This window comes from Microtus oregoni, unplaced genomic scaffold (assembly GCF_018167655.1).
Source record: "Microtus oregoni isolate MIOR12 unplaced genomic scaffold, Mior012 000047F_ref0000412, whole genome shotgun sequence".
NCBI lineage: Eukaryota > Metazoa > Chordata > Mammalia > Rodentia > Cricetidae > Microtus > Microtus oregoni.
In genome coordinates, this window is record NW_024543221.1 from 11,479,407 (window position 1) to 11,492,667 (window position 13,261).

Consider the following 13,261-nt stretch of genomic DNA (forward strand, 5'->3'; position numbering starts at 1 on the left):
AATCTCTATTAAATTATCCCCAAGCTTGGAGTATCTTTCCTCAGCTGAGCTAAGTGCCTGTGCATCCCACAAAAACCATTATTCTCTCCAGCTTTAGCCTTTGAAGCCTCTAGTCTTCCATCTGTGCCATTTCCATGTCTCTGGTTACATGGCTCATGTGTTGTGGCATGATGTCTACTTTTTCCTTTGAAGTCCTTAGCATATTAATCTCTTTTGTTATAGTTCCTATTCTGGAACTGGAGTTGTAACTTAGTGGTAAAGCATTTGCCTAGTTCTTATGAAGTCCTGGGTTCAATACCTAGCACTGGAAATACACACGCTAACCAATAGGCAGGCACACTCCTGGTCCGGCATGCCAGCATCCTGATGGACCCGACACTTTGTGGTACTAATTCAGTCTCTCCAATGATACTCTCATTGCAAGACACATTGCATAAAAGAAAGCAAATAAGTGGGGCCTCCAGTAGTTAGTTGTAACTGGTCATCAGGAACATTCTAAAGTTATGAACTAGGTCCCAGCTTCTTGGAGAGTTTGTGTCCCCAGCCATGACCTGGATTTTGCCTCTCAGGCATGACCTTGGTTGAGGAGGGAATTGGATGGTTCCCTTTCCAGCTGGTGGGGGGCTAGTGGAGCTGAGCCGGTTGAGGAGTTTTAATATAAATATGAGGCTCTGGCAACATAGCTTCTCCTCACAGTGGGACTTCTTAAGAAAAACCCAGAAGACTGTGGATTTCAACATGATTCCTTTTTCTTCCTACTCGTTAGAAGTGTATTTCCTGCCAGGTCACCCACTGTCTTAGCCTGGCGGAGTTCAAGACAGGGAGTGGGCTCCTGTGAAGTCTGACCACCCCGAACTACCGGCATTCCTCAATTGCACTTTGAATTCCTTAGGGGATGCCTGCTCCTCTCCTTTTATTTCAAAGACAGTGGAGGTGAAGGAGGCAGCTAAATGGGGGAAATGCTTGCCACATAAGCTCAGGGACCTGAGTTCGTATCCTCAGGAGGCAAAATCCAGATGCAAACATGCACATTTGTAATCACAAACCACCCTCCTGTGACAGGTGGGAGCCAAAGACAGGGGGACCCCAAGAGCTTACAGGTCAGCTGCCCAGTTTATGCCATACTGGACAGTGAGAGACCTTTCCTCATACAAGGTGGATGATGAGGAACAAAATCTGAGTCTGATTTTTGACTTCCATAGCTACACTGTGCACTGTGGCAGCTGTGCACACAAACATGCTCAATCCATCTATCCATCCATCTGTCTATCATCTATCTATCTATCTATCTATCTATCTATCATCTATCTATCTATCTATCATCTATCTATCTATCTATCATCTATCATCTATCTATCTATCATCTATCTATCTATCTATCATCTATCATCTATCTATCTATCTATCTATCATCTATCTATCTATCTATCTATCTATCTATCTATCTATCTATCTATCATCTATCTATCTATCTATCTATCATCTATCATCTATCTATATATCTATCTATCTATCTATCATCTATCTATCTATCTATCATCTATCTATCTATCTATCTATCTATCTATCTATCATCCATCCATCTATTATGTGTAGTTCTCCCACTATTACTTTCCACCTTAGTTTTGAGCTGGTCTCTCACTAAACCTAAGCTCACTAGTTTGGCTAGGCTGACAATCCAACAAGTCTCAGAATCTGTCCACCTTCTCATCCCTGGGGCTACAGGTATGCTGCTATATCCAGCTTTCTGTATGGCTCCCAGAACATGGCTCCAGGAACCATGCTTCCTCCTGCTTTACTTAGTGGGATATTTCACAGCCCTCTCTATATTTTTAGTGTATATATATATACACTAAAAATATATGAAATATATTGAAGCATATGAAATACATCGATATGAAAGTTTTTTTTGTTTTTTGTTTTTTCGAGACAGGGTTTCTCTGTGGTTTTGGAGCCTGTCCTGGAACTAGCTCTTGTAGATCAGGCTAGCCTCGAACTCACAGAGATCCGCCTGCCTCTGCCTCCCGAGTGCTGGGATTAAAGGAGTGTGCCACCACCGCCCAGTGATATGAAAGTTTTTATTTTGGCTTAGGGTTCCAGAGACTTGGATGTCAATAACGGTGGGGAATACGATATGGCAGTAGAGGCAGGAAACCAAGAGATCCCATCTTACCCTCACGCAGGAAGCAGAAAAAGAGAAATGATGTGGGGTAAAGGAATAAACACCAAAAGCCTCTCCCAGTCGCATACTTCCTCCAGCAAGGCCATATCTCCTAAAGTTTCCATAATCCCCACCCCAGCCAGTGCCACCAACTGGGGACCAAGTGTTCAAACACCCGCGCCTGTGGGGAGCCTTTCTCCTTCAAACCACAGCATTCTGCTCCTGTATATGATTCCTGTTTAAGTTGTAGTGTTGTTGTTGCTGTGTTCCCAAATAACGTTGGTTTGACGACAAGTAAGGCCAGCTAGGATTCCGCTACGTAGTGAAGATCTTTGCAAATCTCTGGGTAGGTCAAATCAGTGAACTGGCAGTATTTGTAAACATCTGGAAACGAGACATAAAAATAGATTATCATTTAGCTTCATGCATATTCATGTGTCACTGCGTGTGGGGGTTCGTACAGCAGTGCATGCAACTGGTGCTTCCACGTAGCTGAGAGAGGGGATGGCAGCATTTCAGCCATTACTGGCAGCTCTTTTTCCCGTCTAATATCTTTCTTATAACTTGAAGCACAACAGCAGACAGACAGATAGATAGGGGTAACTACAAATGTCCTCACTGGTCATCACAGTTCCTGAAAGGAACGCTCCCTTCTTTCTTTATCTTTCTTTTATTTGTTTGTTTGTTTATTTATTTATTTATTTATTTATTTTTGTGGTGTTGGGAGTAAGATTTCTGCCCGGTTTGTAGTGCTCTCACGCTGTGGTGGAAAACTCTGATATGAGTATGATCCAGATTGTTCTCAGTAATTTCATGAACTGTTTATTGGCTTTGAATCAAAGTGAAAGGTGATTTTTTTTTTAATGTACCTGAGTTAGCGTTCATGGTTTGGATGTCTGTGTGTGTCTAGTTGCCCAAAATTTAAATGTTGCTTTTTTTTTCTTAGTTTCTTTCTTTCTATCTACCTTTCCTTTTTTTTTTTTTTTAATCAAAGGAAAATAAGTCAGGCGGTGGTAGCACACACCTTGAATCCCAGCACTCGGGAGGTAGAGGCAGGGGAATCTCTGTGGTTCAAGGCAAAACTGGTCCAAAGCTACAGAGAAACGTTGACTCAAAAAAACCAATAAATAAATAAATACAGTTGTGATGGCAGAGTCCTGTATCTTAGCCCTTTTGAGGTAGAAGCAGGAGAATCAGTAGTTCAAGGTGAGCCTCCACCATAGATCAAGTCTGGGGCTAGTCTTGACTATAAGAGACTCTGCCTTAAATGTTAAAAAAAAAAAGAAAGAAAAAAGAGAAAGAAACAAGAAAAAAACACAAAAAAAACTAATGATCGAACAGTATTAGATAAATTAAGAGCCTACCTAGTTCAGTCAGGTTTTAGTTTTAAAGTTTGGATCTTGTCATGAAGGAGACTAGTCATGTAAAACACAGCCCAGGCGGGCTTAGATACAGATAACCCCTGCAGAAATCAACAGCAGTCCCAGCACTGGGCTCATCCAGTGTGTGGGAAAGCATCCATCCTCCAACACTTGTGTCTGACTTCAGGGCAAGGTCCAGACTACTGAGACACCATGTTTTACCTCCACCAAACGCGAAGTGAGGAAAGACTTGAAATAGAATTCAGGCTGTGAAATAAGTCTCTGGAGTACTTACTGTTCAGTTAAGAGGCTTGCTTGCCTTTCCTTCTTTTTTATTTTATTGTATTATTTTGAAGGCATAGTGCTATGTAGTCCAGGCTAACTTCAGTCAAAGGGAGACATTTTGGTGGCATCTGTCTCCTGAATTCAGATTGTCACTGCCAGGCCTCTCTCTCGAGGTAATTCTTTTATTGTATTTTATACACTCTTAATTCATTATCTTAATTTAGAAAACTGACCAAGGAGGTAAGTTACTTCAAAAACCAAAAATCTTTCAAAGAAGAAGGTAGTTATGAGCCAAAGGGCCTCTTTAAAGGGTACCGGGTTTTTCTGCAAGCCTCTTACCTACTTCCTTTAGGACAGAAGGCGGACTGTGAGAGGATAAATGCTTTCAGGAATTGGTGCTCTACCGCCATGCAGCTGCTAATGCATATGTATGTGCCATGCAAATGTCCCCAGCACAAACACATTCTTTAGTTTGAGCCCACAACCATTCAGCAGTAAAGAACTTTCCAGATCAAACTGCTGACTCTTTTGTTTTTAATCTGTATCAAAACACCCAGCATACATCCTACTAGGCCGAGTAAATCAAGGGGAAAAGCAGCTGCAGGGAGGCAACTCTTGTCCCCCCTGGATATCAGGTGTGCGCTGCAATTTTCCGGATCCCTTGGTGAGCTCAAGTCGGTATCCGGAATCTCCAGAAACTCAACCTACGGCTGTTTGGAATGCACTTGTGATCACTTCCCAGGGGCCCTATCTTTGTAAAGGGACATTGTCATTTACCAGCCAAGGGTTTTATCCCACTCTAAAGACGCATTTCCTTTATACCCGTATCGGAATATCAAAAGACCGGTCTCAACAGAGAAGCACTGAGGTCTAGGATGGTCCTAGCTGGTTGTCTTTTCTATGCTTTTTTTCGCAAAAAAAAAAAAAATCAGATTATTGGTAAGTGTGAGAGGGAGGAGGAAGAGAGGGAAAAATGGAAGGGAAGAGATAGGAAGGGAAAGAGGAACACGTGGGGAGCAGCCTAGTCTCACTAAATGTTCTAAAGCGCAGACCTAGTTAACACACAGGACTGTGAATTGATCGTGACATTGTCTTTCATCACACTGGTTCTGCGGGGGCGCGGAAAAGTTCTGTGTCGGGGCATGAAAACTGTCAAACAAGAAACTTCCACTGTTACCGGGAGGAGACGTTAGAGAGTAGCTGGGGAGTGATTCACTCCGACATCTTTATGGCTGGGAGAAGGAACGCCGCTCTGACATTTTTTATGGGCTTGTATGCGGAAGCTAAGCATTGAGAAGAGCACGGCTGTTGGGATTAGACACGGAAAGAGAAAATGAGTTCGTAGCTGGGGATTAACCTGCATTTGTGCTCTACAGGGAAGCGGACTAGACACTCACTTGGAAGGCAGCTCTCCGGGGAAGCCATCAATCCTGAATGAGATTACTTAGGGTGAAATTGCATATCTCCAGGTGGCATCGTCTGAAATGTTCCACGGGTTTCTTTCTCCCTCCCACAGGGGTTAGACTGGCCTTAGCCAGCTGAACAGAATGCCATGGAGGAGGAGCCTAGCCTCTGGGGAAGGCCTAGCACACTCAAGACAGCCACTCATTTTCCTTGCCCTCGCTGGGCAGGAGCATGACACCAGCAGGGAGAACCCCCACTTCCCCGAGTCTTAATTCTCAGATCTAGGACCCTGGAGTTTGGGGTTTAGCCTCGGAGAGAGGAGGGCGAAGGTAAGAAGGCTAGTAGGAAGAGGGCCGGGACTTCGAAAGGGCAACAGATATAGCCCCTCCGGTACCCCTACATCTTCGTTACCTGAAACTTGGTTTATTCAAAGAGCCCAGCCAGAGGCCAGACCCAAATCTGGTTGTATAGAAACCGGCTTTAGCTGGTCTCCTCTTCTACTCCGCGTTCTCCTGGCTAAGTCTGGGGGAAAGGATGTTAAAAAGTCCGCCCAAACACTCGCCCATTTGCTCTTTTTCTTTGTTGTTTTCCTAGAGGTGAGGGGAGAAAACCCCTTTGCAGAAAGAGCGAGCAGTCGCGATTTGTACCCGTTGTGCCCCTGGACGCAGGCAATTCTTCCCAGGCATCTGGCAGCGCGGGCCCAGGCGCTTCCAGGCGCCTTAATATCCATAATTCGAGGGGGAGGCTGGGCGGCTGCTTCCTTGCCAGGTCAATGTGTTAATTAAAAGTTGGTCTGAGTTGGTCAGCACGCAGTCCCAGATGTGCATAACAGCATGCAATTAACACGTAAAGAAAATCTTTTTGAAGATAGCAGAATTGAACACCTCCCCCCTTAAAGAAACTCCACCCTACTGCCACCCCTGAACGTGAGCTAGTGCAGGCAAATACTGGAAAAGTCATTAAAAGACGTAATTAAATGTTCTTGAAGGGGTCGGGCTAGGAAAAAAAAATCCCTAAATCTATATATTTCAAAAATAAATAGCAAATTGATTTCTTTTTTTCTACAAGACGGGCAGGCTCACAGACTGGCTTCGCTCGGTTCCCACCCCATGTATATTAAACAGCCGGCGAGTGGAGGCCGAGTTGCTCGGTGACCCAGCGAGCGCAGGGAGTCCCTGGCCCCGCGAGCTGCCGCTGCCGCCGCCGGCAATTGCAGAAGGGCCTCTTGCAGCCAGATTGCTTCCCAGACCCAGGGATAATTACTGCACGCTCGCTCGCCTAGCCTTCTCCATAGCTTCAATGAGAGTAGGGAAGTGTGGATGGGGTGCGGGGTGGGGAGTGGGGGAACAGTCATTTTAGATAAATGCATTTCTATGAAAAGTAAACGTATGCGAAGACACTTAATATTTTCATAGACCCCGTAGGAGGAGCAGACCGGCTGGCACAGGCTTGAGGCTGCACCGGCCGCCTGCCCGCACATTTCCGCCTGCTCCAGCCTTTTGCAAGGGACTCTCTCGGGCTGCCAGGAGCCACTTGACGACTTTTGGCTTTTGTTGAGGTTGATTCATTGAATGGAGTGGAGGCAGGAGCCCGTCTTTAGGATCCAAGATCCGCATTCAAGATTGTTGGTCCGTCTTCTGAGTTGTTAGCTCCTGACTGCTGCGCTCTTTCCGCAACCGTCGCGCCCCCAATTGATCTAAGTTTTCCACTTCCCCCTCTTGCAGAAGAAGCCAGGCCAGGACTTGGTGTCTATTCAGGCACCATAACCTACATACAACCTGTGACCCACTTCTTGCTTCTCACCCAGGACTTTAGATGTTTAGGTTTAGGGACGGTAAGTGATCCCATCCACTACACTGCCGCGCCCCCATGGGCCTGGGAGCAGCAATTTCAACCAATTAATTCTGAATGCCTATAACCTAAAGGGTGTGCCTCGTGGACGACACCTAGAAACCTGGGTATTAAGGACACATGGACAGAGATGGGCAGAGCACAAGACAGAAAGGAGCCAGAGACAGATTCTTCGGAGAGGGCCAGATTTGTTAAGTGTGAGCTTGAAGGCAGTAGGAGTCATTATTTAAGCCTGCACAGCCTTCCTGTTAACTAGTGTCCGACTCCCCACCCCCGCCCCATCTTTTCCCCCTTTTGTAGGATGCAGAAGGTGAATAATGAAACCATTTTGCTAATAGTTTATGAGCCATGAGATTGGAAATGTATATGGGTAGACCGAAGCACCAGACTAAAATCATCTGAGACGCGCGAGACTTGGCAGAGAGAAAAACCCTCCAGGCCCCTCTTCCCAGCCTGGAGCGGAAAGACGGCTGCTTTCGCCTCTCGGCTCCATCCGAGGGCAGCGGCTTCGTTCACCCTCCTTCCAGCTCCTCAACCTCCTCTTCTCCCCAAGGGACTGGAGCGAGAAGGAGATGAATTGGGGTGATGGCAAGATAGCACGACCGGGAGATAATCGTTATCAGCAGGATTTTTCTTCCAGTGATGGGATCTACAGAGATCCATCACGCTGGGCAGCTTTCTCCCAGGCGCAAAACAATAGACGGGAATCGGGCTTTGGGGACAACCATAGGAACTCTGTTTGTATGCCCATCATATTCATCACCTCAAGGACCATTCCTCTACAGAGAACATTCAGAACTGTCTAGAACAACCATCCGACCTCCACCTCTTTCCAGCTAGTGTTCCTAGCCTTTCTTTTTGCAGATCCCATTTCAGTTTCAAAGCCTGGGATGCTAAAGAGGGTTGCAGGGGGAGCGGGGGCACCAGCGGGCGTGGTAGAGCCAGGAAAGTGGGAAAAGCGCTCCCATGGAGTGGTCGCACAGCCTAGAGATAGTCTCCTGCTAGCCCACAGCGTGGCCCAGGAAAGACCGCCCCGCTGGTGGCAGGGCGTCCCAAAGAGCAAAGGCGAGCCGGGAGGAGGAGGGTGAGGGCGCGGGTGAGGGCGGGCTCCTCTGGAAGCTGTGGACTCCAGGCCCAGATCCCAACCAGCTCAGCGAGGGCTGCGGGAAGGCCAGGACAGGTGCGTAGCAGGGCGCGCAATTCAAGCAGGGTCGGGGATCCCGCGATTCCAAGGCTCTTTCCCTTCCAGTCTGGGGGCGCCTTTAAAATCGTTCTGAACTCGGGCAAGGGCTGGTGCCAAAGGACAGTCAGGTCAGACTCCTGTTTCCTGGGGGGAAGTCGAGGCAGCGCGGCCGCGTGTCCAAAGTGCCAAGTGGGCGTGCAGGAGCATAGGCTTGGCAGGGGCTCGCGGAGAGAGCGTTCACGCACCTGCCTGCATGGAGACTTGGGCCATGGACGCCTTAGCCCTTTCCCCGTTCCCTTTGAGTCCAAGCCAGGCTGGATTCTCCGGGAAATACGTTTAGGGATCGTGAGGCGAAAACTGGCAGGACGAGCTGCTGGGAGAACGCAGTTGAGGACGTGACAGGCACCTGCAGGACAAGATTCCCAGTTAGCAATAGGCACCTAGAACCTTTGGCCTTTCCCTGTAAGGGTGGGCGGGAAGGTTTTGGGGAGAGATGAAGGATGGGAAAGGAAAGACCACCACCCTACAGGCCTCCTCGTGGAGATTCCAGCCTCCCAAGCAAGCAAGGCAAACCTTCAACCCTCTTTCCCACACCAATCATGTTGACATGTCTATTGGCCCTGCGGTCCTTCATCCCTACAGGACATTCAGCAAATCTTTGAAGCAACAATCTCGCGAGCTTACAGAGGTTGGAGTGCTTAGTATTTCCTGTCCTCAAAGATTGTATTTTTGAAGAAACAAAATGAAATTGAAAATCGAGCTAACTTATTCACCTCTGTCCATATCCCCCATACGGGCTAGAGGGCCAGAGAAAGGTGGACGCGTGGAGTGGGATTCTCAGGCAATTAGACAATTAGCCTTATTCCAGATGGCTGCTGTGAACCCTCGTGGGAAAAAGCAAGTGCCCCGAGGGCGGTTTAGGGTAGAGAGGGCTAAGTGAGGAAGAACTCCAGGTGGTATCCCGCAGCCCTAGCTGCTGCTGAAACCCTGCAAGTGAAAAGTCACCCCCTGGGACTCTCCAGCGCCCTTCCCGGGCGAGGGATCCAAGCAAACCAACCAAGAGAGGTCGCTGGCACTGGAGGTCATAGTTGAGCCCGGGAAGGGCAACCCTGCTCTCCTTACTCTTGCGACTTCTGAATTTACCCTGTTGCAATTCCTTCCCAAATGCGGGATTGCCCAAATTCCTGTCCCGGTACCTCAAGTGAACTCCCGAGTCCTGGCATTTTCCCTGACTCCCTAAAGGCCTAGGGCTCGGTTAGTCCTCGGGAAACCTCCCTCTCCCTCCTCCCTCTCTCGGCACCCGGAGGCTTCGCCCTTCCTGACTCCTGGGTGGCTGAAGGTGGGGCGAGCGAGGCAGTAGGGGACCGCGTGAAACAAAGTAACAAAACTGCCGGAAATTGTAGATACCTTAAAACCTCGACTCCTTCTTCAAACCAATCCCCTCCCAACTCCTGCCAGGAGAGGGACGAGAGGGACGTCTGGTCTTTTCCTCCAAGGTGTGTGTGTGTGTGTGTGTGTGTGTGTGTGTGTGTGTGTGCAAGGTGTGTGTGTGTGTGTGCAAGGTGTGTGTGTGTGTGTGTGTGTGTGTGTGTGTGTGTGTGTGTAGGGGAGAGGGGGAGGTCCTTTGCAAATTTGCGCTGTTCCTTTCATTTGTTAGTTAATTCCATCGAAAAGTTCGCTATTTATAGTCTACACCCCGCAGCCCGAACCCTGCGCCCGATTCCTCGGGCGGAGTGCGAGAGGTTCCCGTGGTGCCCTGTCTCGCTGATGTCCGGCGGTTTGTTTGCTTTCCCCTCTTGCAGCCGGCGACCAAGCGGACACCCTCGGGGACACCCAAAGCCACCTATTCCCGGGAGCTCGGGCAGCGACCCCCCGCACACGGGATTCTGTGAGTTGGCGCCGAACCTCCGGGTACACGCGGGAGGCGCTGTCGCTCGCCGCCGAGACCGCCGTGGGTCGCGCTGTCCTCAGCCTTTGCCACCTCCACCCCCAGTCGGGGGTTCTAGTTTGCTCTCTTCCTACTGCCCCCATTTTCCATTTTTGTGCACCCCCGCTCCCCTCTCTAGCCTGCTCTCAACTTGAAACCGAGTTTGCTTTTTGACTCTAAGAGGAGAAAGCCCAGTGGCTTCTCAGCGTGAGGCGGTGATGGGGGTGGGGAGCAAGGGATGGGTGTGCTGCGTGCTGAGGACTGGTCCCGGCCCGGGCGACGGGAAGGGGGTCGTTTGGGCTCTGAGGGCGCCTGCTGCCCGCCTCAAAAGCGCCGATCCAAGCTCTGGGAGGAGGGGACGAGGTATTTCCCGCTGGGGACGCCCCCACCCCTCCGCGTAGCTTTGGCCGCGGCGGCTCCGGAGTACCGGGCTCTGGAGCTACCCCGATTCAAGCTCGGATTGGTCTTAATCACAACCCCCCTGAATCATCTCTGAGCAGAGAAGAGGGGAAAGGAAGAAAAGCCATGGTCTGGGGCTTGTCTAAAAGAGTCAGGGTAAGGTCCCTCAACTCCAGCCAGGCACCCTGGACTCTGCCACCCCTTTTTCCAACCGTTGCGAGCAGAGCTTGCTTAAGGCGGGGCGAAACTTGGCTGAGGGTAAACCTTGACCTTGTCCTTTTTTCCCTAAGCGTCGGAGCCTCAAGCACGGTTTCTGAGGTTTGGAAACCGGCTGTTGGTGTGTAGTGGGTATTGAAAGCTCCCCGGACCCCGGGGCGAATGGAGCGCTCAGGCACGCGTGGACAGCGACGGACTCTGGGTGGCTGTGCAAGCTCAGCCGCGGCCAAACACTCTTTCCCGCAGGCGCGTGGTGGCCCGCTTGTGGCTCCTTCTTGGTGTGTCAAAGTGCCCTTCGCAGTCTTGGCGGAGGCAACATCTCGAAGGGGAGCAACGCAGGGAGGTTTGCAACTGCAAAGCATTCTAGTTTCCTATCAGTCTGGCCGAAAATGAGAGCACAGTCTGGGATTCGCATCTCTACCGTGGCCCAGTGTCCCCGCTACCAGCATCTCGGTGCAATTCGTGAGCCCCATCAATTTTCTTGATACAATGGGTCTCACTTTAGGATCCTTTTTGGGGCCTTGTCCCACTCAAAGTCGTCAAGGCTGCCTTTGAGGACAGATAGGGGAAGAGCGAAGGCTCTGCATAGACCTTAGGTGGTGCCCATGGAGTGGGCCTCTGTGCACACCAGAAGTTCCCCACTGCCTACAGAACAAGGAGATGACACGCTGGGTGTTGCCAGCCTCCTTCCCGTTCCCTCTCCCTCCAGGCTTCACACTGCCGGAACTGTCTGGTTCAGGCTGGATGGTGGGCACCCACACCTAGTCCTGATCTGCCCAGAATCTCTCTGAAGCAGGCTTCAGATGGTTTTCAGGCCCTCTGCCAAAAGCAAAAGCCAGCTTCTGCCACTATCCCCAAGCAGCTTTTGGAGCTGTGGTTAGGTACAGATCTTAGCATGCTGTCATAGCTCAAAAGTGGTAGTATTGAACCTTACTGACCAAATCTGGGAATTAGACGTCCTAGGTCATAATTTTTCTTCCTGCCTACCCTTCCCAAGATAATGAATGCCATCTCTGGGTTTGTAGGAGCTGCTGGCCCTGTGTTTAAGGTGAAAGGAAGGAGGGAGGGAGGGAGGGAGGAAGGAAGGAAGGAAGGAAAGAAGAAAGAAAGGGAGGGATAAAAGGAAGAATGGAGAAAGGAGGAGAAGTGAGAGGGAGGGAGAGGAGGGGAAAGGGAAGAAAAAGGAAAAGCCAGCTGAGAAAAGATGAAAGAAGGGCCTCTGTGAAAGGGAATGGCCTCTTGCTGCATGCTTCTCTGTGTGGACTATGAAAGGAACATAAGCCTTAGGAAGGGCAAGAGCTACCTCTAAATTAAACCTTTTCTCACCCCCATTACAAAGGCTTTCTCTATTTGGACTCAAAAAAAAATCAATGCTTAGAAGATGCTGGCCAAAGATGGGGAGATCCAGTGCTCCTCCCAGATAGAGGTTATTTTATATAACCTTTGGTATAAACTGGGATTCTTTTTTTGTTGTATGTTTTTGTTTTTCGAAACAGTGTTTTTCTGTAGCTTTGGAGCCTGTCCTAGAACGAGCTCTGTAGACCAAACTGGCTTCAAACTCACAGAGATCTGCCTGCTTCTGCCTCCCGAGTGCTGGGATTAAAGGCGTGTGCCACCTCTGCCTGTCTTAAACTTGGATTCTTGAAGTTGAATACAGTCCACAAGTTTCCTGGACTCCTCCCCTCCCCCGAGTAATTTTGGCTTGTATAAGCTTTGTGATCTGCAAGCTCCTCCAGCTTTGATGTGTGACCTTAGGACTGGGAAGCTTCCTTTGCTCAGTGAAGCAAAATAAACTTGTGCTGGAATAACTTCACACCACTGTTTAGGGCTGAAATCCTTGACTTCTGGGCTCCCTGGTGCAGGTTCAGTTCTGTCTTCTGCCACTTATCTTCAGGTGGCTTTCAGTCCCCCCATTCCAGCCTTTCCCCACTGGTCAAGGTTTTAGTGAAGAAGGTCTCTTTCAGAGTTTGAGGCCTTAAGGCCTTTCCACCAAACAGCTGGAACCAAGGAAGCAAAAGTCAGGGGAAGGAAAGAGGTGGCAGCAGGCAGGAGACTTGTTTGTTTGCAAATCAATGAATGAATGAAGAATTGTTCTTCTCTGATATGCCCCATTTTCAAGTAACTCTGGACAGTGGCAAAAAGGAGTGTCCTTTTGTAAATTCTTGAGTTCTGTGGCTTATAAGTCAGCCCCTCACAGAGGGGCTTCCAGAAACAGTGCTGTAGGATTTTCAGGCTTTTTCTACCTGACCTTTCATTATAGTTACAAACAGTGGCTACATTTTAATCTTTTTTTCTCCTTTTTTTTTTTTTCTTTTGGTAGTTACTGAAAGCCGTGGAGTGTGCGCAATGTGAACTCTCCTCTCCTCCTGACCAAGAGAATTTTATATCCCTAAAATTTCTTGCTGGGGACCACATTCCCTCTCTTCTTCAGACCCACCTTCAAGGTTTTAGCTACCAACCAGCACTATAGGAGT

At 49.0% G+C, this 13,261-nt stretch overlaps 1 protein-coding gene and 1 long non-coding RNA gene across 2 annotated transcripts in view; one reads left to right on the top strand and one right to left on the bottom strand.

Annotated features, from left to right (window-relative positions):
• Positions 1 to 2,080: 2,080 nt before the first annotated feature.
• On the bottom strand, positions 2,081 to 9,733 carry LOC121435775. The gene is made up of 3 exons (XR_005972614.1): positions 9,653 to 9,733; positions 8,491 to 8,651; positions 2,081 to 2,545 (listed from the first exon to the last, which is right to left on the bottom strand). It is a non-coding gene; the product is annotated as an uncharacterized LOC121435775 (long non-coding RNA).
• Esrrg (estrogen related receptor gamma) overlaps positions 9,594 to 13,261 on the top strand; it is a 608,081-nt gene continuing 604,413 nt past the window's right edge. The window contains exons 1-2 of the mRNA XM_041635228.1: positions 9,594 to 9,741; positions 10,048 to 10,133. The gene's annotated coding sequence lies outside the window, so the exon portion shown is untranslated. The remainder of the gene's footprint in view (positions 9,742 to 10,047; positions 10,134 to 13,261) is intronic.